This window comes from Spermophilus citellus (assembly GCF_964194105.1).
Source record: "Spermophilus citellus genome assembly, chromosome: 11".
NCBI classification, from domain to species: domain Eukaryota; kingdom Metazoa; phylum Chordata; class Mammalia; order Rodentia; family Sciuridae; genus Spermophilus; species Spermophilus citellus.
Window position 1 is genome coordinate 134,734,792 of NC_138192.1, and position 23,736 is coordinate 134,758,527.

The 23,736-nt window shown below is 56.7% G+C and overlaps 1 protein-coding gene across 1 annotated transcript in view; it reads left to right on the forward strand.

The window, feature by feature from the left end:
- The window catches only part of TWIST2 (twist family bHLH transcription factor 2), a 40,576-nt gene extending 17,555 nt beyond the window's left edge, over positions 1-23,021 (forward strand). Inside the window, exon 2 of the mRNA XM_081262183.1 lies at positions 22,388-23,021. The gene's annotated coding sequence lies outside the window, so the exon portion shown is untranslated. The remainder of the gene's footprint in view (positions 1-22,387) is intronic.
- The last annotated feature ends 715 nt before the right edge of the window (positions 23,022-23,736 follow it).

Sequence of the window (23,736 nt, forward strand, 5' to 3'; positions counted from 1 at the left end):
TGGGACACTGTGCATGTCCCCAGCTCCCTCCTGGGCCCCAGCGATCGCACTGCCTCCCTCCTCCGCGCACCTGTACCCACAGGCTTGCAACCCCTGTACCTGGGACTGTGGGCCCACCACTCCTGGCCCATCTCACCAATCCTGAGTGATCTGCCTTCCAGTTCATGGGGACTGGACAGCTCATGGATGGTCTTTGTAGTTCTAAAATACACGTAACATTAAATTTTGCCACAGTCCGGCTGGCAAAATAACCGGGAGGTGACAAGCAACTTGAAGTTTGAAGCAGGAGCCGCTTTATTGCGGACAGCAGAGGTATATATACCTAACTGATGACACACAGCTTGACTCAATCAGCATCATCCAGATACAGCAGTCAGCCAATAAGGAATCCCTCCATCTTAATGGCTCGGTGGCGTTGCCTCACAAACCACTCCTCCTGGCAAACTGCCAGGCGCCATCTTGACTTGATTGCGGCCCCCGACAAAATTTGCCATCCTGGCCACTCTGGCGCCCACGCCCACGGCACTGGGTACACCACACTGGTGCAGCCGTCACCACCACGGTTGCCAGAACTTCCGCAGTGGGCTCCCCCCGGGGGCACCTGCCCTCATCCAGGTCTGCGGATGACTCAACATAGGATGCATGATGGAGGAGAACCAGATGCAGCCGGTGGAGGAGGCGCTGGTCAGAGGCCTGGGGAGAACAAGGGCATGTGTTCAGCTTGAATCCGTTTTTTCTCTTGCCACCAGATGAGACGTGATGGACACTGGCCTCTCAAGGAGCCCACACTGCAGAAGAGAGGGAAGGTCCAGCAGAGAAGAGGACAGCTTCCGAGACTCCTGGGCAGTGCTGCCCGCTGGGATAGACGCATTACTGTGCTTCCAGCAGCTCCCTCTCTGGGGGAATGAATTTGGCCAAAACATCAAAGAAGAGGAAATTTGAAAGTATATGTGGCTCTGGCCAAGCCTCCTATACAGGGGTCCCCGCTGCTCTGTTTCCCATGTCACTGCAACAGGCTGTTTGTGTGGAAGTGTGCACAGCTCCGGCACCTTGTACCAGGGTCAGCTCCGGCACCTTGTACCAGGGCCCCCTCCAGGGGTCTGGAAGTTCACCAAGACAGAGGAGCTGAGAAAATGCTGTAAGCTGTGGATCCCTGATGAGGTCACAGGCGTGCCACCATCAGACCAGAAAATGCCACGAGGCCCATCACTTGGCTGAGTTTCTGGGGCTCACAGGTCTCTGTGTCTTTCTCCCCCATAATGGAGTACCCCAAATAAGTGAATAGATGAAAAGGTTACCTCACAAATCCTTGGCAAAGGGCCCTGGGATCGCACCGCCCTGTCCTGAGCCATAGTTTACTTCAGAAGATTCCCATGCAAGAGGAAAAATAAATAAAGTCGGGGGGGGGGGCAGCTGCTCGTGGGCTCCACCGTCTGTCAGTTGCAGGGAGCCCTGGGATACGGGAGCCAGGCCCGGTTCAAGTCCTCAGCCCCACACCAGCTGCAGGCAGAAGGAACATCTGTGGAGTGGATAGCTGTGCTGGCTCGAGACCCTCTGAGCCCTTGGGGAGGTGTGTGCAGAAGGCCAGGGGCCATGGGGATTTGGTGACAGGGAGCTCCCAGAGCGGAATCAAGTCAGCAGAAGGCAGTCTGTGGTGGCCCTGGGGACCTCAGCCACTCGCCACTCTCCTTACTTACTCCTAGGCGGTTCAGGACTGGGATGCACAAAGCCTGGGAGAGCTGATGACCAAAGGCTTCAAGAAGGGCATCCAACGGACGTCCAGCTCAGGCCTGCATCTGACGGAAGCCCCTCTCCTCTCCAGGCTCATTCACCTGACCACTGGCTGTCAGCTGAGGGTGCAGCAGTGGGAGAGACCAGGACCTTCTGAACCGACCGAAACCAGATGGGGAGAGGAAGACTGCAAACCTGGGCAAGGATCTGTCCCCCCAAGCTGCTGACGCCCGCCCGGGATAGAACAATCATCTCACTAGGAGTGTAGACAGATCCTAGATATAAGAAAAATAAATCCAGCAATTTTTGAATAGAATAAGAAACCATGAACAAGAAGGGTTTATTTATGGAAAAAAGGAGAGTCTAACATTCAGATACCTTCGCTGGTTTTGGACACACTTCGGCAATGTTTATTAATAGTATTCAAGTTGTTCATGTTCCTAAGTGATGACAGTTTTTAAAATACTCTCACGTACATAAGCAATAACTTACTAGTCTATGTAATGAAATAAACATAAAGATATGTGCCACCTTATATACATTAATGAGAAATGTGGAGACATCCCTGACCCTCTCTCAGCCGGGGAATCCACAGGATGCATTTTGAATGAGTACCTGTACTTGCAGTGAGGCTGTTGGGGACACATATCTTTGTGAATGTGTCATTTCCTAGGCCCCAAATCACATATTTAGTGAAAATGTTCAATTCAACAAGGTTATACTCCAGGGTGTGTGGAGGCCTGTCCTGGGCAGCAGACCTCTCAGGGCATTCACAAGGGACGAAGGTGAGGGGGGAGAGGCTGCAGAGACCGCCCTCCAGAGCACCAGAGTAAACTCCTGGGGGTCGAGCTGGGAGCAGACGGGAGATGGGAGGAGAAGAGCTCAGAGCTCTCAGGGGGAACCTCGTGTTTGTCATCTCAGGGACTAGGTAAAGGGGACAGTACGCCGGCGTGGGGAGGGGGCAGATTATTCATATTATAATTTTGAAAAGGCTGGTGCTCAGCAGACCCAGGCAAAGTCAGGTTATTAACGAGGTGGGGTTCTCCTTTGGCTGGTAGACCACCGTGGCCAGCCCTCAGGTCACCCACCCCTGCTGCCCCCATCCCTGGTCCACCATCCAGGATGGGTGAGGCAGGTCCTGGCTTCCGTGTGGGCTTGGTCCCTCTGTCGGAGCTGTTGCTAGCCTGCACCTTCCCTGCAGGCCTCCAATCCAGAGCTAAAGAGCAGAAGCCTCAGAGAATCGCAGGGACGAGCCTGCAGCTCCTCAGCCAGCCCAGCAGGGCCTCTGAGCTCATTAAGGCCATGGGAATCCGCAGACCCGCTCAGCGTCCTGGGTCCTGGTGATGGTCAGAGACCAGCCGGCAGGGCTGGGGTCACTCCTGGCCCTCACTGTTGAGCTCTGACACAGCACAGGTAGCAGGATGGGCTTATCTTTTCCCCACTATGATGCGGGGCCTACTCCTTCAATGGATAATGCAGAATGAGCACGTTTCAGGATAGCCACTGCACGCATTTCCTTCTGAGACACAGATGCTGGAGAATGGGGAAGGGGTTCGCATATTGAACTCACCAAACGAGGGCACAGGAGCGCGTCACCGAGGACCAGAAGACCCAATACAAAAAATAAGACCACAGTTAGAAACAAGAAATCTGAGTCTATAATGTCAGGTTGCAGTGTGTGCTTCGTGCACAGGAAGACTGCAGACATGGAGGGCAACAGGAGTCTTGTCCCATCTGGGTGGACGTGGTCTCCTGGCTGTGTCCTCACTGAGACTGCCCCTCTGTAGTGGACTGACCTTGCCTTACTCTGATGCAGGCACCCTGGAGAGGCTCGGGGTCAGAACTCTCTTGTGAGGTCAGTGACCTGGCACTGTTGGATGGAGTGGCAGTGGAGAGGTGGAACTGGCCGCACTGTCAGTGAGGGTGGCTCCTGCCCATCTCCCCAGGCCTGTCCCTCTTATTTATTCTCCAAGGGTGCCGATTATGGGTGCCCTTACCCTTTGACTTGCTTTACATGATGAGCCAGATGGCCATTCTGTCCGGCACACGTGTGTGCACGTGCCCTCCCTTCCCAGCACTTCTGCGCACTCTGCAGGCCTGCTGCCCCCTGGAAGGGTGTGCGTTCGGAAGGCTGTGGGGTTTTCGAAAATGCCCCTTCCTCCCTGCTCTGCTCCAGCAGCCTCCACCCAACGTGCCCAGCAGGAAGGCGGGTGCGACAGCCACATGGCCTGCAGTGCCTGGTGCAGATGGGGGTCAGGAAGGGCTTGCTAGAGAGGGTGGCTCTCAGAGTTGGAAGGGCGGAAATAGCTACCGGAGGGCCAGTGAGTGACGGTAGACAGCCCTGGCTGACCGCTGCTTGTCCAGTGGAGGTAGGGCTGGCTCTTTTCCTCCTGGACCCCCAACACCCCTGCACTCTGACTCATTCACACCCATGTCCTCAGTCTGCCTGGTGCAGGGAGCCGCTCCACAGTGAGGGTTCCAGGCAGGGCTTCTCCAGTGGGGTTTGGTGGACGCTGCTCATCTGGAGAGGAGCAGGCAGGGCTGGGGGGCTGGGGTCTCTGCCCAGCTCAGCTCAGCAACCCTAGGTCCTTAGGCCTGAGCAGGCCCATGGTGCTGTCCCACACATCCCGGGTAGGGAAGTGTCTCTGGGAGGAGCCACCTGGCATTGAGATGGCAACACTGGGCATGGTGGGCTGCAGGGAGCAGGTGCCATCCTCCCGTGCCAAGCTCCCCAGCCAGTGAGCCCTGGGCCTCACAGCGGCTCCACGGCGAGCTGCTGACTCTCGGCTCTCTGTCTCCCGCACTCTCCCACCTCCTCTCATGGAGGGTGCTCGAAGTGAGTCAGGATTTAAGTCAGGGCCTCTGGCTCCTGGGCCCTGTCCCTGCTCCAAGCCTCACTCTGTCCCCTTCTTGGGGGCTCTTTTCCTTCGTTTCTCAGCAGCAGCAGCATGGGTCCTTGTCCTGGGGACACTGTCTTAGTGGACATGGCTGTGTACATTTCCTGCTGGCGCGGGCCCTTCTCTGGCCCTGGGGCAGGGGCGGCCTGCGCTGACTGGCCTTCTCAGCACCTTGCAGGCTGCTAATACGGGGGTGGCTGGAAAACACATCAGTAGGTTTTCCACTTTTATGCTTCGGGCCCGACAGAATGCCAGCGCCTGGTGTCCTTGCCGGTGCCAGGTCCCCTCCCTACCGAGCAGCCCTCGGAAGCGAGTGTGAACCTCATCGGGGGTTGACTCTCGTGCCCTTGCAGCACCCTCTTGCCTGGATGTCAACGACACTCGATGCCCCCTCCATGCCCTGGCCCCCCAACCAGGAGTGAGGACCCGTAGAAACACTTCCCGAAGGGAAGACGCATCGTTGCAGCTGAGAGATCAGTTTTGTTCCATGATGAGGGATTCACTAGGAGCCAAACTATTTGGAGCACCCGTGCTGAGAACTCTAAATTAGAAAGTTCTCCAAGAACAAACTTGTCTCTTTTCTTTTCTTTCTTCTTTCTTTTTTTTTTAATAAAATGGAATGATCCTTTGGAGTTGATCTTCCTGGGAGCCGGGGCACTGAGGCTGAGGAGCAGGCCGGGACAGGGAAGATGGGGTGCCAGGGTCCAGGACGCGGACCCCAAGTCCTCGGAGTTCACAGGCTCCTGACAGCAGTCCTTCTGCTTTGTATGGGATGGGCAGGCACGTTCCTTTCAGGACCCTTTCCCCAGGTTCTGTGTGTGTGTGTGTGTGTGTGTGTGTGTGTGTGTGTATATATATATATATATTTTTTTTTTTTTTTGCTATTTTTTCTAGAAATCTGAGAAAGGCCTTAGTGTTCTGAATCTTCATTTCCTTTTTCTTTATGGTGCTGAGCACAAAACCTGAAGCCTCCTGCATGCCAGGAGAGTGCTCTGCCACTGAGCTACACCCACCTCCTCTGGCCACTGTGATATTCCCTAGGGGACTTTGAAGCACTTGGAGGAGGCCAGAGTATGAGCATGGCCCTGGTTTTTCTGCTTGGACGGGGCTGGTGGTGACTCTCCTCCACTGGAGGCCACCCTTGTGGCCTGACATCTCTCCAGAAGTGCAGGACCCCTGTACAGTGGAGCCGCAGAGCCCCAGCCTCGCACACGGGGGTGTGCACATGACTCATTTTTAAAATTCTCTGCTGATTTAAAATCTACTTGCACTCACTTCTGCAGCTGCACATCCCTGAGGAGCTGAGCTGGTTTACTTGACATTAAACAGGAAAATGGGGAGAGAGAGAAAACAGAGAAGGGAGAGGGACAGGAGATGGCCCGAGCCCAGGCTTTATCACTCCCTGTCCTTCAATTCCAACAGAAAGAGAAGGATTGGGATTTTGAAGGAGATCAGGGAAAGCACTTAGCATTCAAGCAAAAGAATTTTCTAGAATCCTGGCCAGGGAGGAGCTCTGAGCACACAGAGGGAGTTGGTTAAAATGCATTCCCAGCTCCAAGGGCGTTGAGAGGGCCCTGGGGAGAGGCGGTTGATTCTGTGCCTTGCTGGGGAGGGAGCTGCAGGCTCTGCTCTGGTTCCCAGCTGGAGGATGGGCATGACTGTGATGTCTTCAGTAACTGATGGCGATAAGGCTGCTCGGGTGGGCCGGCAAAGCACAGGGCTCTGGTTTCAGCCCACCAGCCTCCTCTGGTGTTTATCTCAACCCCCAGCACCCCCCCCCCCAAGGAATCTCTCCATCCCCTCCCCCAGGCACTGAGCGCTCCCACTGCCCAGCACTTTGGGGGAAGACAAGGGCTCACTCCACTCCGGCTGTTCTTGGGAACACATTTGTGGGGTGACTGTGTCTGGACTCTCCATGAGTGCATGCCTGCCTCTCCCTTGGGTTCCAGAATGCAGGGCCCTGAGCACGAGACCCACAGGCGGGCCTCCCTACCTCCACTTGGAGACATGAGGCCCCCCAGCAGCAGGTGACAGAGGGGAGCTGGGAGGGCTGAGTGCTCCTCCAGGAAGTCCAGCTAAGCCTGGGAAGATTCTAGGTCTGGAGTGATTTGTGAGCAGACTCAGATGTGGTCCCTGGCACAGGCCTCCAGGCAGGACCTGCTGCAAAGGTCAGGGCCGTAGCAGGGCCTCTTACTGCTGGTGAGGGTTGAGTTGAAGGGTCCAGTTCTGCCCGTCCCACTGCCCAGCACACCTTTCTCTAGCCAGCTGCTCATGGCTCCCAAGGGAAGATACCAGTGCTGACCGGCATGTGCCATTCACTCTTCCCCAGCCACTGGCTGCCAAGCCAGTCCAGCTTTCCTGGGGGGCAAGCATAAGAGGGAGGCTGGGCCTGGTCAGGGAAGCTGCCTCCCCACGGGAGAAACCAGTCTCTCCTGAACCCGCAGAACCGCTCTGTGTTTCAGGACCTGTAGAGACCTTCTGACATCCGGTCCCAGGCTGCTAGTGACGTTATTGCCCAAGTGCTGTGGACACGGGAGGCCCAGCTCTGCTCAGCACGAAGTATGCCTTCCACGCAGCAGTGAAAACACTGAGATTCAAAGTAGACGATTTGGGGGAAAAGCAATTTTTTCCCACATCATTTTGGTTCATTAAAAAGTTTCATCTATGAAACTTGAATGGAACCACCATTTGACTCAGCTATCCCACTCCTCAGTTTCTTCCCCAAAGGGCTTAAAGACAGAATACCACAGGGACACAGCCATATTGATGTTTATAGCAGTACAACTCACAATAGCTAAACTGTGGAGCCAACCTAGATGCCCTTCAGTAGGTGAATGGATAGGGAGACTGTGGTACATATACACAATGGAATGTTACTCAGCAATAAAAGAGAATAAAATCATGGCATTTGCAGGTAAATGGATGGAGTTGGAGAATCTCATGCTAAGTGAAGTTAGCCAATCCCCAAAACCAAAGGCTGAATGTTTTCTTTGATATGAGGATGCTGACTCATAATGGTGATTGGGGGGAGCGAGGGAGGAATGGAGGAACTTTAGATAGGACAAAGGGGAGGGAGGGGAAAGGAGGGGGCAAGGGGGTAGGAATGATGGTGGAATGAGCTAGACATCATTACCCTAAGTTCATGTATGAAGACACGAATGGTGTGAAAATACTTTGTGTACAATCAGTGACTTGAAAAATTGTGCTCTATTTGTGTAATATGAAATGGATTGCATTCTGCCATCATGTATAACAAATTAGAATAAATACGTAGTTTAATTTTAAAAAGTGGGAAAAAAAGATAACTGGGTGGGTGCACTACCTGGTTTCCATAGTAACGTCCTTGGGTGTGAGAGGCTCTGTGTTTACATGAACCTGGACCTTATCTCAGTTAGCTAGCATCCAGGGTGAAAGGAACACTGGTTAGAGTGTAGTCACTGGTGGTGGGTAATATGTGATCTTTTTGGGGTTAATAAAGATGACGACAGAGACGGGTAGGCATCCTTTGGTCTTCCATCCTTCTTTCTGTCTGCACCTTCAAAAAAAAGTTTCATTTATGGGTCTCTAATCCACGGTACAAAGCTTGAGGGAGAATTCAAATTCATCTCGAAGATGTCAGTGGTTACAATGTTTTAAAGATGAGCGCACACCTAAGTGATAGTCCCTATCCTGATCATGAGCTCACCTTACCCAAAATCTGAGGGGGTACTTCTGGGCAGCCTTCTGGAAACTCAGGGATGGGGGAGTGCCTGGGAGACCCCCAGCCACCATCTTGGTGTGGCAGAAATTCACTTCAAGGAGAGCGGAGATGAGAGTGCAGCCTCTGTCCAGTGGAACGGTCCAGGGAGGCCAGCATTATAGTAAGAACATGCTTGAACGCCTTTTGATAACCCACGGCAGAGAGGCCCTGAGGATAGCAGTGACGGCCTCCCCATTGGTGTGTCTTGGAGTTGTGTTGTGGGTGCAGAAGGGGCATCTGCACCAGAGCCTGAGCCCATCACCTGGACCCTGCGGCTCCCTCCAGCACCATCAGCCCCCCAAGCATTGGTGCCTAGGAACCCTCCAAGTGAATAACACTAGCACCAGCTGTTCTGAGCACGAGGTGGCCCATCCCTCTCCCCAGGTAGAGCCCACACTCCCTCTTGCACACCACTATCTCATCTCAATAAAGCACGGTCATGATTTAATGAGTCCCACACCGTTTTATCTATTCAAGACGTCTAAATGTCACCTTACTGTCTGTTTTGCCCTTATTGTGATTTTAACAAACATTTTTGGTAAGTTAAGTTCTTTCACAGGCTCACTCGTATCCTGAGATCCACACCTCTCTCTCTAATGCTTGGACTTCCCCAGCCATGATTCTGCTACATTAATTTTCTGGAATGGAATCTTGGCATTTGGCAGAAATTATTGTAATTAAATCACCAGACAGTTTCTCAAATTCCACCTATAAATTACTTTTTTTGTTTGTTTTAGACAATCCTTTGTTTAAAACTCTTGCTGTGGCACTTGGGCAGACTCCATGGTACACCCCTAAGTTGAGTCTCTTCTTCTAACTCCTGGGAACCACTGTGGTTAGGCAGGACCTGGTGGCTGGTGGCAGCCAACGGACTTTGAGAGGAAGTGACATCAGTCCTTCCCAGTTAAGTATGGAAGAACCACTGTGCACCATTTTGGTCTCTCTTCTATCATCCTGGAAAGGCAAGGGGTTCTGAATAGTGCACCCATAAGGCCACGGAGATGGGGAGCCTGAGTCCCTTCATGACATGAGGACCCGAGCCCCTGACAACCTGAATGAGCCCATGGTAAATGACGGTGGCATTAAGCCGCTGAGACTCAGCTTGTGCAGCAGTGGAGCCTGCCCTGCCCTGACTAAAGGGTTCTCTACTGTGTTTTGTGAGGTCCTGGAAAGCTTGTGCAGGTGGACTTGGCTTTGTGAAATGATTATTTTCTGGGGAAAGTTGTTTAAAACAAGACACTTAATATTGACATTAAAGGAGCTCAGTTTCTAAAGGCACTTTTCACTAAAGCTTTTACAAATTCTAAGACTTTTTCAAGGTGTAGCCATAACTTCCATTGTTTGTTTGTTAAACGTAAGTCTCTGAATATCAGATTTCCTTAAAGTGACTTGCACTAGAAGTTGAAAGGTTTAGATCATTTTGCACTTTCCCTAACTGTGATTTGGATCTTTACCTTCGGTTCAGGCTCCATTTGCTTATTTTCAGAGTCCTCCTCCACTAGGATTTTGTTGGATTTTCTTCTCTCTACTGACTTTCATCCTTTTTATTTGATTGCAGGGTAGAGTTTTGTTTTAAAGTGAATCCAACCTGGATTCTTTAAAGCTACACCAAACATCTGCATTGCATCTATTTATTGACCAAGCTTGATTAAAGAGGACCGAGAGGGGAAGGTGGTTTCTGGATCAGGGGGTCTAAAGTAGATGCCTGCATTCACTTACAGACGTGGACGATGAAGCCATTTTGCATATCCATGGGTCTGTCTTGACAAACTGAGTCACCGTCGGGTGTTAAGGCAGAGGACAACTCTCAACTAAGTGCATTAAAAATGGGCAGCTAAGGGAGGAACGATTCCCACAGAAGGAGTAACAGCCTTGGATCTGTGGAAATGTGTACAGATATCTGCAGCGTTAGTTTGCTAGTTCAAGGCTTGTTTTGCATCCTGGATCTTCACTCTCACTCTGCCATCCTTCATATAAACCTAGTCACTTCTGACCCCCCAGCCCCAGGATACTGTCACAGTCCATGGAAGATGCTCTCACACGCTCCCTCCCGGGCTGCCTGGGCTGCTCTCCAGAGGGGAGAAACTGGAGGGTCTTCAGGTGGTCTAGATGCTCTTGTGGGCGTCCAGTGTTCTCCCCGGGCACCTCTCACCTCCCACCTCCCGGGGCTGCCGCCAGCTCTGTCGTGCAAAGAGTCTCCGTCTCCTGGCTCTCGGGCTGGTGGCCCTCCCTGGAGTCCTGGATCCAGCAGAGACGCTGTGGTGGCCGGTGGAGACGAGCAGCCCAGTCTGCCTGGACTGACTCAGGTCCCTGCACTCACACCGGCTTCCGGACGGTGGGCTTCACACACAGCACGAGTGTGAAGTCCCCACCCCAACCTCGAGTTCAGGAGGTCAGGATTCAGTGATAGACAAAGGAGGAGAGAGGCCGTGTGTATGGGCACACGCACACACGCACACACGCTCTGTCTACATATGGCCTGCGAACGCGGTGTGCGTGTGCATACAGGGCCCACACACATGCATACACATACACATGTGTGTATAGTGTGTGTTCCACAGCTGTGAATTCTACCAACCTAAGATTGAAAACATTTGAAAAAAACTTTTATCTGTCCTGAACATATGCAGACCTTTCCTTTATAATTATTCCTGAAACAAAAAAAAAATATGACGACTGTTTGTGCAGTGTGTGCACACACCCTGTGGTCACCCAGGGGCAGCTGGGGGTTCTGAATATACAGATGCCAAATGCACAGGGACACCAGACCCACCTGAGCCCCTGCCCATCTGCTCTTGGAGAGACCAACTCTCTGTCCCTGTTTCCTGGTCCCAGAACAGCGACGTGCACACTCTGTGTGTAACATGTTCACTGTAGGGTGGCTGCGTCTCTAGGGACACTCCAAGTGGATGTCTACCTTTAGGTTGCTTACGTTGTTTGATTGTAGTGAAGGGTCACAGAAAATTCCAGTGAAGGTAGCATGTGGGACATGGAGTGGCTGTCAGTCCCTGGGGCCCGTGGCCTCACCTGTTATTGATGGTTCTGAGGCTCATGGGCACTTGGAAGTCTTCTCAACAGGAAGTGAGCACTGCCATGTGTCAGGTGACCCTGCTGCAGGGCAGGTGGTACTGGCCACATTGCAGACAAGGTTAGGTTGCAGAGGAGACATGGCCAGTGTGAGACCTGCCTGCTCTGGAGGGCACAGGCATGCAAGAGTGGACAGCAGTCTCCTGGGAGGCTGGCCCGGCCCAGCCTGGCCTTCACAGAGGGAGGGCTGCCCTCCTGGGCTCACTGTGGTGGCAGCCTTGTGGCAGCATAGAGCTGGCCCTCCCCAGCCCAGAGCCCCTCTCCTACGCAGGAAGTGAGTGTATGCACAGTTTCAAGGATGGCTACTTTTACCTGGTTCATTTGGAAAAAAAAAAAAAAAGACTGCTCAGTGAAATCGACGTAGGTGGAGTCATTTCTGTCAAGCCCAGCGTTTCTTAGATTGCCTGTTTACTGAGAATTAATTTTGGGAAGCAAAAGCTGGTACTAGTGATGGCCAGTTCACTGCCAGTTGCGTCCTTACTCAAAGAGGGCAGGTGGCCTCAGACCCCCTTCCTCACTCAGTGTCCCATGGCGGTGTGAGGAGCGCCTGGACACCTGGTTCCACTTCCTGGCTGATTGTCCCTCCACTCTGTGCCAGGGAAGCTCACTGCCTCGCAGAGCCTGGGTGCCCTGTTCCATGAGCTGGTGGAGCGCCTTCAGCCAGATCCCACGGACGCTGGGCCCAGCAGCCGTCTGCCAGCCACCGGAGGCCTCCCTCTGCACTCGGCCCAGTCCTGGGTTCCAGTGGCCTTGCCAAGTCAGGTCCTCCAGCCAACAGGGGGCGCGGCCCACCAGCCCTCCCTCCCGACTCCCACCTGCCTCCCCGCACCCACGGCCCTCAGTAGCCACATCCTCTGGTTTTTTCATGGCAGGAAGCGCAGGGCTGGGCATGAGCCTGCCGTTGCAGTCCCGGGCCTGGAAGCAGATCATGGGGAGCACTTACCAGGTCTCCTGGGAGGTCACGGACCCTCACCAGCCTGTCTCGGCCCTCGGCTGAATGAAGCCAAGCCCCCCCCCCCCCGCCCTGGGGTCTTGTCATTGTCCCAGACCACCCAGCTGCCCCAGCCCCACCTCTCACCACATGGCATCTAGCTAACCAGCTCTCCACCTCCTGGGCCACTGTGGGGACCCCCCCCCGGGGTCTTTCCCTCCTGACCCAGGTTTTCCCTGGGCTGCAGGTCTGCTCACACTTCACACTGCCTCCCTTCACACTGCGTGCCCATCTCTGGCCCCTTTCCAGACTGACCTCTCCCTAACCCTGCATCCTCCCATCCCTGGGGCCTGCCCAGCCTCTCCTCTCTGCCTGTGCGCCCCCTGGGTGTCCACGTCTTGATGTTTGATCCTTGATTTGTTGAAGAGCTCCCCAAACCCCATAAACCAACTGCCCCCTTCCCTGGACTCTTGTCCTGGGCCTTTCCATACCTGCCCCCGACCTCGCCACCCCTGCGGCGATCACTTGTGTCGTGACGTGGATGTGCGTGTCGCAGTGAGAGCCTGTGGCGCTGCGGCCTTCTGACTAGACCTCCACTGGACACTGACTGCGGTTTCCCTTAGTCTGTGGTGCTGTCTGTCCCCACGAGAGCGGGCCTGGTTGAGGACAGGGCCCGGCTGCAGCCGTGTCTGCCTGTCACTGTCCCCAGGGCGCCTGTCTCCAGCCTCCCGCAGGCTCTCTCGAGCACCTGGCTCTCCAGGTCTGCACTTTCCTTTTGAAGACAGGTACCAGGTGAGCCCTGGTTTGGGCTCCTGTGTCGAGTGCTGTGGATACCCATAAGGCTTCCACCCAGGGTTGATTCTGCACCTGCCCTGTGGCTGGGAGCCCTGGCCTCTCCATCTCCGAAGTCACGTCACTTGACTGGATGGTCTCTGGAGGAGTTTTTGCACCCCCGACCTTAAATCACCTGCAGGGGGACCCCCAACTCGTGGGTCTGTTTGGGAACTGCCTTGGGAACCCTGGGGAAGTCATGGGGAAGTCCTCCTGGTGTGGAGGCCTAGGAGCAGGGAGAGGTCAGCACCCTCCCTGCCATTTCTGAAGGTCAGGAGGACCCCTTGCAGCCTTCCCGTGGTCATGAGGGGAAATGCAAAGTCCTCCTAAGCAGGAGGCTGGACTGGTCAGTGTGCGTGGTGTTATGGTCTGGAGGTGAGGTGTCCCCAAAGCTCACATGTGAGACCATGCAAGAAGGTTCAGAGGAACGATGACTGGGTTACGAGAACCTTAACCCAGTCGGTGAGCTAATCCCCTGATGGAATTAACTGGTGGCTGGGGGCAGGTGGGGTGTGGATGGTGGGCACTGGGGCGTGGCTTGGGGTATAGATTTGTACCTGGAGTCTCTCTCTGCTTTCTGATCATGTGAACTGCTTCCCTTCACACTCTTCTGCCCCAATGTCCCTCCTCACCTGGAGCCCCCAGGAATGGAGCCTGCTGTCTAGGGACCAAGACTGCTGAAACCCTGAGCCCCCAAATAAACTTTTCCTCCTCCACAATTGTTCTGGCTGGGTCTTTTAGTCACAGCAGCAAAAAAAGCTGAGTGATATACCTGGCCACTGTGTGTGGCTCTCACTGGAAAGGACGGGCCAGCTTTGGGAGCCTTGGGGCTTCAGGGCGGGGGGCTGGCGGGCATCTCTCCAAGGCCAAGACAAAGGCCCAGAGCAGAGGCAAGCTGCCCTCTCCCCTGACGGCCTGCAGGCTGGCTTCTCCTCACCAGATAGGCCATTCCAAACATCGGCCTGCGTCCCCAGAGCCAAGCCCCAGGAGAGGGACAGCTGCTTCCAGTTGGCACGGAGGTCTGTCTTCCCTGAAGAAGCTCGGCCGATGGTCCGGCTCTGGGCCACTTGGGGTGGTAGACACCAGCCAGTGCCACAGATGCAGCTCTTCCCAGCAGGACTCCTTTCTCACACATGGCCAGCAAGCCAGGGTGGACGCATGCGTCACAGAGCCAGAGAGAGGGACAGGGATGGGGAAGACGGCTACAACTGCCTGCCCAGCTTCACCCTGGGCCCAGCTGAGAAGTCCCCCCCACCCCCGTGGTGTCCAGAAGCACTGGGACGTCGAGGGTGTAGAGGGCTCAGAGGGCCCAGGCAATATCAGCCTTAGGGAGCACAAACGGGACACTGTCCCCAGAAACACACGGGGCTGCACCAGTGTCAGAGCAGCAGGTCCCCTAACCCTCGCTGGTCCCCAGCCACTGGTACTGGAGATCCCCGAGGTCAGCGAGTGCTGCAGAGAGCAGGCGGTTTCCGGCCCATTTCTCTGCATGGCTGGGAGGTGCTGGGAGTCTGCTGGTGCCCTGGGAGCTTTGTGGGTGCAGGGGGAGGTGGACTCTCACCCACCCAGTTATTCCTGGTCCAGCCTGACTCTCCAAGGGGAAGGGGGCCCGCACCTCCCCATAGGCACAGAGGGCAGCTCCCGGGTCTTCAGTCTGGCCCTGTGTGCAGGGCGCCCTGGCCAGCGTGTGGACTCCTCACACTCACTGGCCTAACAAGAAGCACATGGCTGTGGCTCCCATTTGGCTCTTTGAAAAAATGGCCCAAGAGCCTGCAAAGGGACCCCAGAGGGTCCTGCAGAGCAGCAGGTTGATAGAGGGCTTCAACAGCCCTTTCAAGAGTAGGGATCCCCCAGGCAAGGGATCAGGGGCCCAGGCACAGCCTTCCAAAGAAACAATGTAAAAACAAATTAATCTGAGAAGTCCCGTTGCGCCTCGATCTATGTCTGCCTGGGAGAGAACAGTCTGCCTTTGTCCCTTCCTCCTGGCCCTGCCACCATCCCCTGGTAATGGTCACATCTCACCGGCCTCCTGGGGAAGGTAAGGGGTCCACGGCAGAGGCCCACCTGCAGTGGGGTGCCCCATACATCCCTGCTCCCCAAGTCCCCAGCTTCAGAAGCCGATGACTGTGCGGTGTGTAGTCCTCCTCATGGGGCTGGGGTCCCTCGCTCTGCTTGCCACGTGACTGCCTGTCCTCCTGTCCCCGGGCATCCAGAGCCTGCTCAGAGCGGGGAGAGGTGCAGACAGGTTGGTGGGACTGGAGGGAACCTCAGCTTTATCCAGGAGTGGACCCATCCCAGCACCCTCCAGGGGGCTGGACCTCTGGCTCCTCACTTGCCAGGCCCCCCCCCCCCCACTGAGGCCTCCCAGGCTGCTGAGTGAGAGACCCTGCCCACCCGGGCCCCGGCGCTCCCTGCACGCCTGCCCTGGGCAGAGCTGGCCACGAGGCTCCATGGTCTCCTTTGACAGTGAAAACCTCGTTTCCTCCTTTCTGCACAAGGCGTTTGTCCAAAGACTGCATAGGGGAGTGGCTCTGGGCTGGGGAGGGCCAGCTCTAGCTGGCAGCAGGCGTGGCTGCCCACAGCTGGCCCGCACTGGCCCAGTGGGTCTTTGAGGCCTCAGCCAAGTGGGAATGACGCTCCCTAGGCCTCTCTGCACCGGTGGCTGGGGACCAGCGAGGGTCGGGGACCTGCTGCTCGGACACTGGCACGGTCGCTGGCCCCTGATGCCTGCCTGTTCAGATGGGTGGTCAGTGGGGTGTGGCCAGCAAGGTCCATTATGTGTGGGCCTGCCCCCAGGCCCTCCTGCCCCCTGAGGCTGTCCCAAAGGGTCCCAGGGCTCCTGGCCTGGACTGTCAAGGCCTCAGCTCCAGGGCCCACAGTGAGGCCAGGGTCACCCAGGGAGCAGCGTGTGACAGGGGACCTCCCGGCCTGTTTCCTTCTCTGAGCAGGGCTGAGGCTGCAGGGTGTGGCTGGTAACTGGCATCTCCACCAGCGCCTTCTGCCTAGGAGGCCTCGAGGGGAGCTGGGGCCTAGATGCGTGCAGGTGCTGGCCCAGGTCAGGCAAGGGCAGGGAAGGGCAGTGCTGATGGGCTCCCTGGTCCTGCTGCTGCTGGCCAGGGCCACCTTCCCCACGGCAGGACCTGGGAGAGCATGTGACTCAGAGTCTGTTCTGAATGATACAGATAGCCCAGGCCTGGGTGTGCTGAGTCGCCGCTCTCTGCAGGTGGTGGCTGGGGTGAGCTCCTGGGTTCCTGGGGGTCCCCGCTGGTGCTCTTTCTCCTTCCTCTCTGCACAGGTGGGGGCGAGTGCTCTGTCCACCAGCTGGGAGTAGGTGTCCTACTGGCCCAGCCTTATAGGCTACTCTTGCAGCCTGTGTCCCCCCTTGGGGTGGCTAGGGGGAGCAGCTGGACTGACAGAGCCCGGGAGGTCCCTGCAACCCTCCACTGCCCAGGCTTGGTCAGCCGCACCTCATTACTTGGGAGCCCATGGTCAGGTGGTCCAGCAGCCCTCCCTCCCAGTGGCCTCCCCCATGGTGACTGCTGGGTTCTTTGACAGACCTTTGGCTTGCCCCTCTTCAAGCACAAGCACCTGGGTCAGAAGGCAGGGGGTGCCCTGCCTGTGCCCTCCATGTCCTGTGGGCACCAGCACAGCCAGCCCACCTCCCTGCTGTGGGTCATCCTCTCTCTGACCCACGGTCTCCTGCTGGGTCTGCAAGGTCTTGGGAGCCAGGGTGCTGCACTCCAGGTGGACGGGCCTCTCTTTTGTGGTTCGTCTCCCAGCACTTGCTGAGCACCTGTGTGTGCCAGGTCTGTCTGAGACCACAGGAAGCAGCTGGGGAAGAAGCACCCTGCCCTCCAGCTCCCTGGTGGTGCCACCCAGGGCCCAAGGTTTCCACAGGACACAGCGACTAGCCCTCACTGCACCCCGCAGTAGGTGCTATTGTTACCTCCAGTCGTGTTTCAGATGAGGAGGCTGAGACCTGGAGAAGCCAGGCACTTTCCCTGGGCCCTGGCCAGCCTGCAGGCCCATGCTCTAGCTCCTGTCTCACCAAGACTGGGGGCTGCTCTTGGGGTCCAACAGGTGTGCTGGCCCTCCTTGCAGCAGATCCCAGGGTGCTCACCTCTGCCTTCCTGTAGCTCAGATTTCTTGGTCACCTGGAATCGATTCTTTAAAACAGAGGCTTGATTTGCTGATGTCTCTTAGGACGATGCTGTTTAGACCCTCTGGCGATGCCTGTCCTTTGTCCTGGGGCCACCTGGCAGCAGTTGGTGCTGCGCGGGTGTTTCATGGGGGAGTCTGTATGGTGGGGAAGGGGAAAGGGGGTTGTTCCCAGCAGGTGCTGTCTGATGCCCTGTCGCCACCTGGGGCCGTGATCTTTGTGGGACGTGCGCCCTCTGCCACCTGGCCAGTTTATCTGGCGGTTGGTGCTCCTGGTTTCCTGCCTCTCCCTGGGTTTGGGTGACTGGACACCACAGGAATTGAGAGAACCGCGCACAGGTGGGACTGGCTGGCTCAGGTCTTGCTGGTGTTCCTTCCCCATGGTGTGACCTGGGCCAACTTGGGGGATGGGGATCCATGATGTGCCCGGCGGGTCCTATGCCCAGGGCCCCTTGCTTCCCCACTTCCTGCTCTCATGTGGTCTGTGGTTTCCCTGCTGGACACGTGCCTGTCTTGCTGTGGAGGTGGTTGGGTGTCTGTGGCCCTGGCAGTGGCTCAGCTGCGTCCTGTTTTGACGGGCATCTTCCACCAGCGCTTCCTCAGGGTGCCCGGTGCCCCTCCACATGGTGAGTTCCCCCATGTGCCTGCTCTTGGCACAGGAGGACGCCAGGGTGGCCCCGCATTTCCATCAGCACCAGGGACATCCTGGGGTCGTTGTTTGGTGGATGGGGGCACCTGCAGAAGCCATTGCAAGTCAGGATGCTCTCGCTTCTTTCTCTGAAGTCCTGTAGGAGGTTTGCCTCATTCCAAGGATCCAGAAATTTCCTTGTGATGTGGCTCAGTTTTCCTTCCAGAATTCAAACTCCCCTTTAATAGGAAGACGCACTCTTTCAGGAACCTGGGATGACCGTGCTCTGCCCTGGTGGCCTCTGCCCGCTCTGAGTGCTGGGAGACCCCGTGAGGGTCTGACCACGAGGCTTGCTCCCAGGCTGGTCTGTGGGGGGTGCTTCTGTGCTCAGGAGAACTTCCATTTTCTGTGCCTTGCCTCTTCCAAAAGTCGGCCCTTGGCTTCCACTTGGTCCTCCTCCGTGGGAGCAGCCTCGGCACCTCGTCCTCACGTCTCCCGAGGAGACTGCAGTATGAGAGCTTGTCCTCCTTCCCCGGGGAAGGGCAGGGCACCAAAGGCCTCCTGGAGGACAGTGCTTATGGGATGCCCTAGAGGGAAGAAGGCTGGCCAGGCGAGACGGAGAAGGCCACCAAGACCCTGCAGGCCACGGTGGCTTCAGCTTCTCCTTCGGTATGCACAGAGCCCTCCAGCCTGGCACTGCCTGGCCCCAGAGGACTGCAATCCCAGGAGTGGAGGGGACATTTGCTGCAGGTAGTGGGGCCACGGAGGGCCAGGCAGAGCGGCAGGGCAGCACTGTTGGAGAGGACCGGGCAACTCCAGGCCCCGAGACGGCCAGGCCTCTCCTCCTCCTGCCAGGAGTTGAGAAGCAGGTAGAGGTGGAGTGCCATCCAGGGTGTCTGCGGGGCAGGCACTGAGGTGACAGTCACAGCCCACAGTCTGTGGTCAGCTCCCGCCTCCTGCCCTGTGTGTGTGTGTGTGTGTGTGTGTGTGTGTGTGTGTGCACGCTCATGCACGCTTTGCCCTTCTCTCCCTTTGCAGAGTCCTGCTGGTGCCTCCTTTAGTCAAGCATCTGCTCTGCACCCTAGCTGTTGACACTTTCCCTACCTGCTCGACTTCTCTGATTCATTTTGACTTTTTTCACATTCAGTGCAAAATAGATGGACAATGTATGTTGGAGAGATGGATGGGTGGATGTTTACATGGAGGTGTGGTTGGATGGATGGATGATAGATGGGTGCATGGATGAGTTTGCATGTGTGGAAGGATGGATGGAGGATGGAGGATGGGAGGGAGGGAGGGAAGGATGGAGGGAGGGAGGGTGGGAGGGAGGGAAAGATGGAGGAGGGATATGTGGTTGCATGTGTCGAGGGATGGATGGAGGGGGGATGGATGGAGGGAGGGAGGGAGGAATGGAGGGAGGGATGGAGGGAGGAAAAAGGGATGGATGGAGGGAGGGAGAGATGGAGGGAGAGATGGAGGGGGAAGGAGGGATGGAGGGAGGAATGGAGAGAGGGTTGGAGGGAGGGATGGAGGATGGAGGGAAGGATGGAGGAAGGGATGGATGGAGGGAGGGAGGGATGGAGGGGGGAGGGATGGATGGAGGGAAGGAGGGAGGGAGGGGGGAGGGAAGGAGGGATGGAGGGAGGGAAGGAGGGATGGAGGGAGGGATGGAGGGAGGGAAGGAGGGAGGGAGGGAGGGAGAGAAGGAGGGAGGGAGGGGGGAGGGAAGGAGGGATGGAAGGAGGAATGGAGGGAGGGATGGAGGGGGGAGGGAGGGATGGAATGAGGGAGGGAAAGAAGGAGGGAGGGAAAGAAGGAGGGAGGGAGGGAGGGAGGGGGGAGGGAAGGAGGAATGGAGGGAGGAATGGAGGGAGGGAAGGAGGGATGGAGGGAGGGAAGGAGGGATGGAGGGAGGAATGGAGGGAGGAATGGAGGGAGGAAAGGAGGAATGGAGGGAGGGAAGGAGGGATGGAGGGAGGGAGGGAGGGAGGGCTAGCTGCATGGACCTGTGGTGGCATGTGGGGAAGGATGGATGGGTGGTGGGTGAGCGGATGGGAAGGAGCAGGCAGGTGTACAGCCTCAGTGGGGGCTCAGCGGGGGGTGGATGGAGGGCTTTATGACAAAGCTCCTCCTCCTTAAGCCCTGTCCCACTTTCTGGAGACTCTTCATTGTCGTCTCATCTTTGGTTGTTCCCTGGGATATAGAGTTGAGCAGGACCCTTGCAGCTTCTTTGTGCCCATGATCTGGTGGGGGACAGGGGATTGAAGGTGCCCTCTCGGTCCAGCTGCTGCTGTGAGCTCCTTCCACCACCCCTCCCGGGCCAGGCAGGCAGAGGCGGAGCGAGCTGCGTGCAGGATGCTGCCCTCGGCTCAGGTGGTGTTTCGGTGCAGGAGGCAGACTTGAGCCCAGATGTTTCACATTTGTTGCAGAGAATGCCGTCCATGTCGGGAGACGTGGCCGGGGTCAGGGTGACATCGAGGGGGCCAGGCTCTCGGTCAGGAAGACTAATGAACCTGCCTGAGCCTGGGCCCCGCGGGCACATGAAGCAAACCCACCACTGGTGGGAGACAGCCCCTGCCATTTCTGGCTTTTCATGGATGATACTGTATTTCCCCTGGGAGAGCTGGCTCGGCTCATATATCAAAAGCTGATGTAATTATTTCCTCCCACTGAGGAAGGCTTCCATTTAGCTCTCTCCAACCCCCCCCCCCCTTATTAATTATCTAATTACAACCACATTCTCCAAAAGAGAGCAGCCTTTGACTTTCTGCCCAGGACCACTTAAAAAGGCTTAGATATTTGGAGTGCTCTGAACTTGAAAAAAAGAAGTGTGTGTGTGTGTGTGTGTGTGCGCGCGCGCGCACACACACACGTGTGCACTAAGTGTGCATATGTGCATGTGTGTTTGCATGTGCAAGTGTGTGTGCGAGTGTGTGTCTGTGCACATGAGTTTTAGGGAAAACCTCTCAGCCTTGTCAGACCTCTGTCTTGATTCAGTGGGGAAACGGCACCTGGGAGCCTGTGAAAGTCCCCAGCAGAGCTCAGGCCCCCTAGAAGGACAAGGCCATAACTCTGGATCATGGTACAGTGACCTGGAAGGGTGTGTGCTGACACTCAGCAACACGTGGCAGTCGGACATGACCTTGGCCACAGCCACAGCCTGGGGCGGGTGCTGGGTGGGCTGGGCGCCAGGGCTTCGGCCTTCACCTGAAGCACATTCCCATCGCGCTCGCGGGTCCCTGCACAGCTGTGCCAGGGCGCCCCTCCTGCCCACTGTGCTCCTCACACTGTGGCTCGCACTGGGCCTACGGCAGCTCACCCGCTGAAGTCTGGGAGGCGGTCAGTCCGTCATCTTGCCAGCACATCTTCAGGGAGCAGGGGGCGGGTGCAGGTGAAGGCCTCAGGGTCCCGGATTCCGGGTCGGCCCTCTGCCTGGGTCCCCTCTCCTTGGGGCCCACCATTCCGTCACAAGCACACTCAAAGCAGACCTGCTGTGGAGCGCAGGCGTTGTGTCTGTGTGTGCACATGTGTGTATGGTGGGTGTGGAGCGTGTGATATGGCCTTGTCCCTGGCTGGTTTCCCACCTGCTGCCCATGCAGCTGGGGAGAGAGGCTCCTGCAGCTCCCCAGAGGGTTCTCACCAGGACGCTCAGGGACCCGCGGGCATGAAGCCAGTCAGGCCCTGCCCACTGCAACTGGCCCTGTGCGTGTTTAGAGACCAGTTGTGGCATGAGGGGACTTTGCGGTGCTGGAAGAGTTGGGTGTGCTGGTGACAGTCGGGGTGCAAGAATCCGCACATGTGATGGAACTGCCTAGAGCCCCCCCACCTCTCACACACACACACCAGGCACACGATAAGCTCTTGGACAGCACCGACGGGACCTCCTGGTTGTGCCTGTGGCAGGTGCACGTGATGGTGCCGTCAGGGCAGCTGTGAGCCGCATCTGCCTCTCCTGTCCTGTCCCCACCCCTTCTCCTGCATGTGGGATCATTTCGACAGTACACTAGCGCTGTCCCATTTCTCTGTGTCCTCATCCCCTGACCCCAGCCCTGGAAGCCCATCACTACCAGAAGTGCCAGCCGCTGCCTCCAGGCTGCCCAGTGTGTCCACCCAGAGTAGCCCTTTCCCACGCGCAGCCAGCTGAGGGAGGCTTGTGGAGCCCGAGGGCTGCAGCAGCCCCAAGAGTCCGGTGGGGGTCAGTCTTTAGGGGGTCTGGGAGCTCTGGAATGGCCTGGACCGTGGGGGCAGCAGGGTGTTGGAAGGGGCCACCTGTTAAGTTTCATCCAGAGGAGGCCTGAGGCAGGACAGCCAGGTCTCCGAGGGCTCCCCAGGACGCAGGACGCTGAGCAGGGCCCCAGTAGTTCACCCCTCTCTCTGTCTTCCAGACCCACCTGCATGTCTGAGGCCCAGCGGAACTGGGGGGTCCACACCTGCGGCTTCTGAAACCTGGACAGCACCGTGGCGGCCCCTGCGCTCCAGCGGTGTGCAGAGGGGGACAGCAGCAGGGGCAAGGCCGGAGCCCCTCCTCCCAGAGACACCCCCCCCCCCGCACGGGAGGCCACTCCGCCCTCCTGCCGCGACCTCTGACTTGTCATCTCGTCACCATCTGGAACTTTCTTCTGGGTTTTGTTTTGGGGGTGGACTTATTCTTTCTGGAAATCTCTAGATTCAGGAATGAGCTTATGAGTACCTGGATTTTGATTTGTATTTCTCTCTAAGTGCCTTTTTTAATGTATATTTTTTTAATAAAACAGAAATGCATTCTCATACAATCTGTTTAAACTGGACCAAGGCTCTCAGAAAAGGAACCTCAAGTTGCCTCCGACCCCCGCCCTCTGCGCAACCTTCAGGAAGCCCCGAGCCCTTCTCACATCTCTGCCCTGCTCCGTGACTTGCTCAGCTAGCCATTTTTATATTCCCCGTTTCAGTGTATATGTTGCTTATTTGTTTATTTATTGAGATATTTTTACAGCCTAAGTGACTGCACTGTGCTGTGTATACTGCTCCCCGCCAGGAACAATAAAGATGCCACACAGCCCTGGTCTCTGCCTCTCTTCTTGCAGCTCAAGGGACGGCCTGAGAAAGCCGGTCACAGAAACGACCGCTGCTCCACCCTAAAGGGAATGAGAGAGGATGGGAGAAGTCTATGCTGTACGAGCCATAGAAATTTCTAGAAGCTACCAACTCTAGTGTGGTTGTGAGTGTCAACAGACCCGGGCCCGGCAGCAGTGGTCAACCACTTTCCACCTCTGTGACAAAGTACCTGAAATCCACCCGGAAGAAGGAAACTCATTTCGGCTCACGGTTCCAGAGTTTCAGGCCACGGTCGGCCAGCTCCATGGCTTTGAGCCTGCGATGAGGCAGGACACCAGGGCGGGAGCCGTGTGATGCAGCCCAGAGGCACCTCATGGTGACTGGGAAGCAGAGAAGGAGAGGGCAGGGAGGGGCCGTCCCTGTCCCCCCTTGGGGGCACACCCAGGATGCCCATTCCTCCCCCAGAGCCCCCTCCTGGGGGCTCCCACCTCCCGTGGCCCTGAGGCTGTGGACCCCTTCAACACCTGGCCTCTGGGGCATAGTCAGGATTCCGCCCACCACGGGGTGAGGTCCCCAGCCCAGCCACAGGGCCTATCCCGGCTGCGCTCCCAGCAGCCACAGCAGCAAGACACCAGCACTCCCTGGCCACTCCTGCTCTTCATTTCCACTCTCTGAGGTCAGCACCGGCCAGCGCCTACCC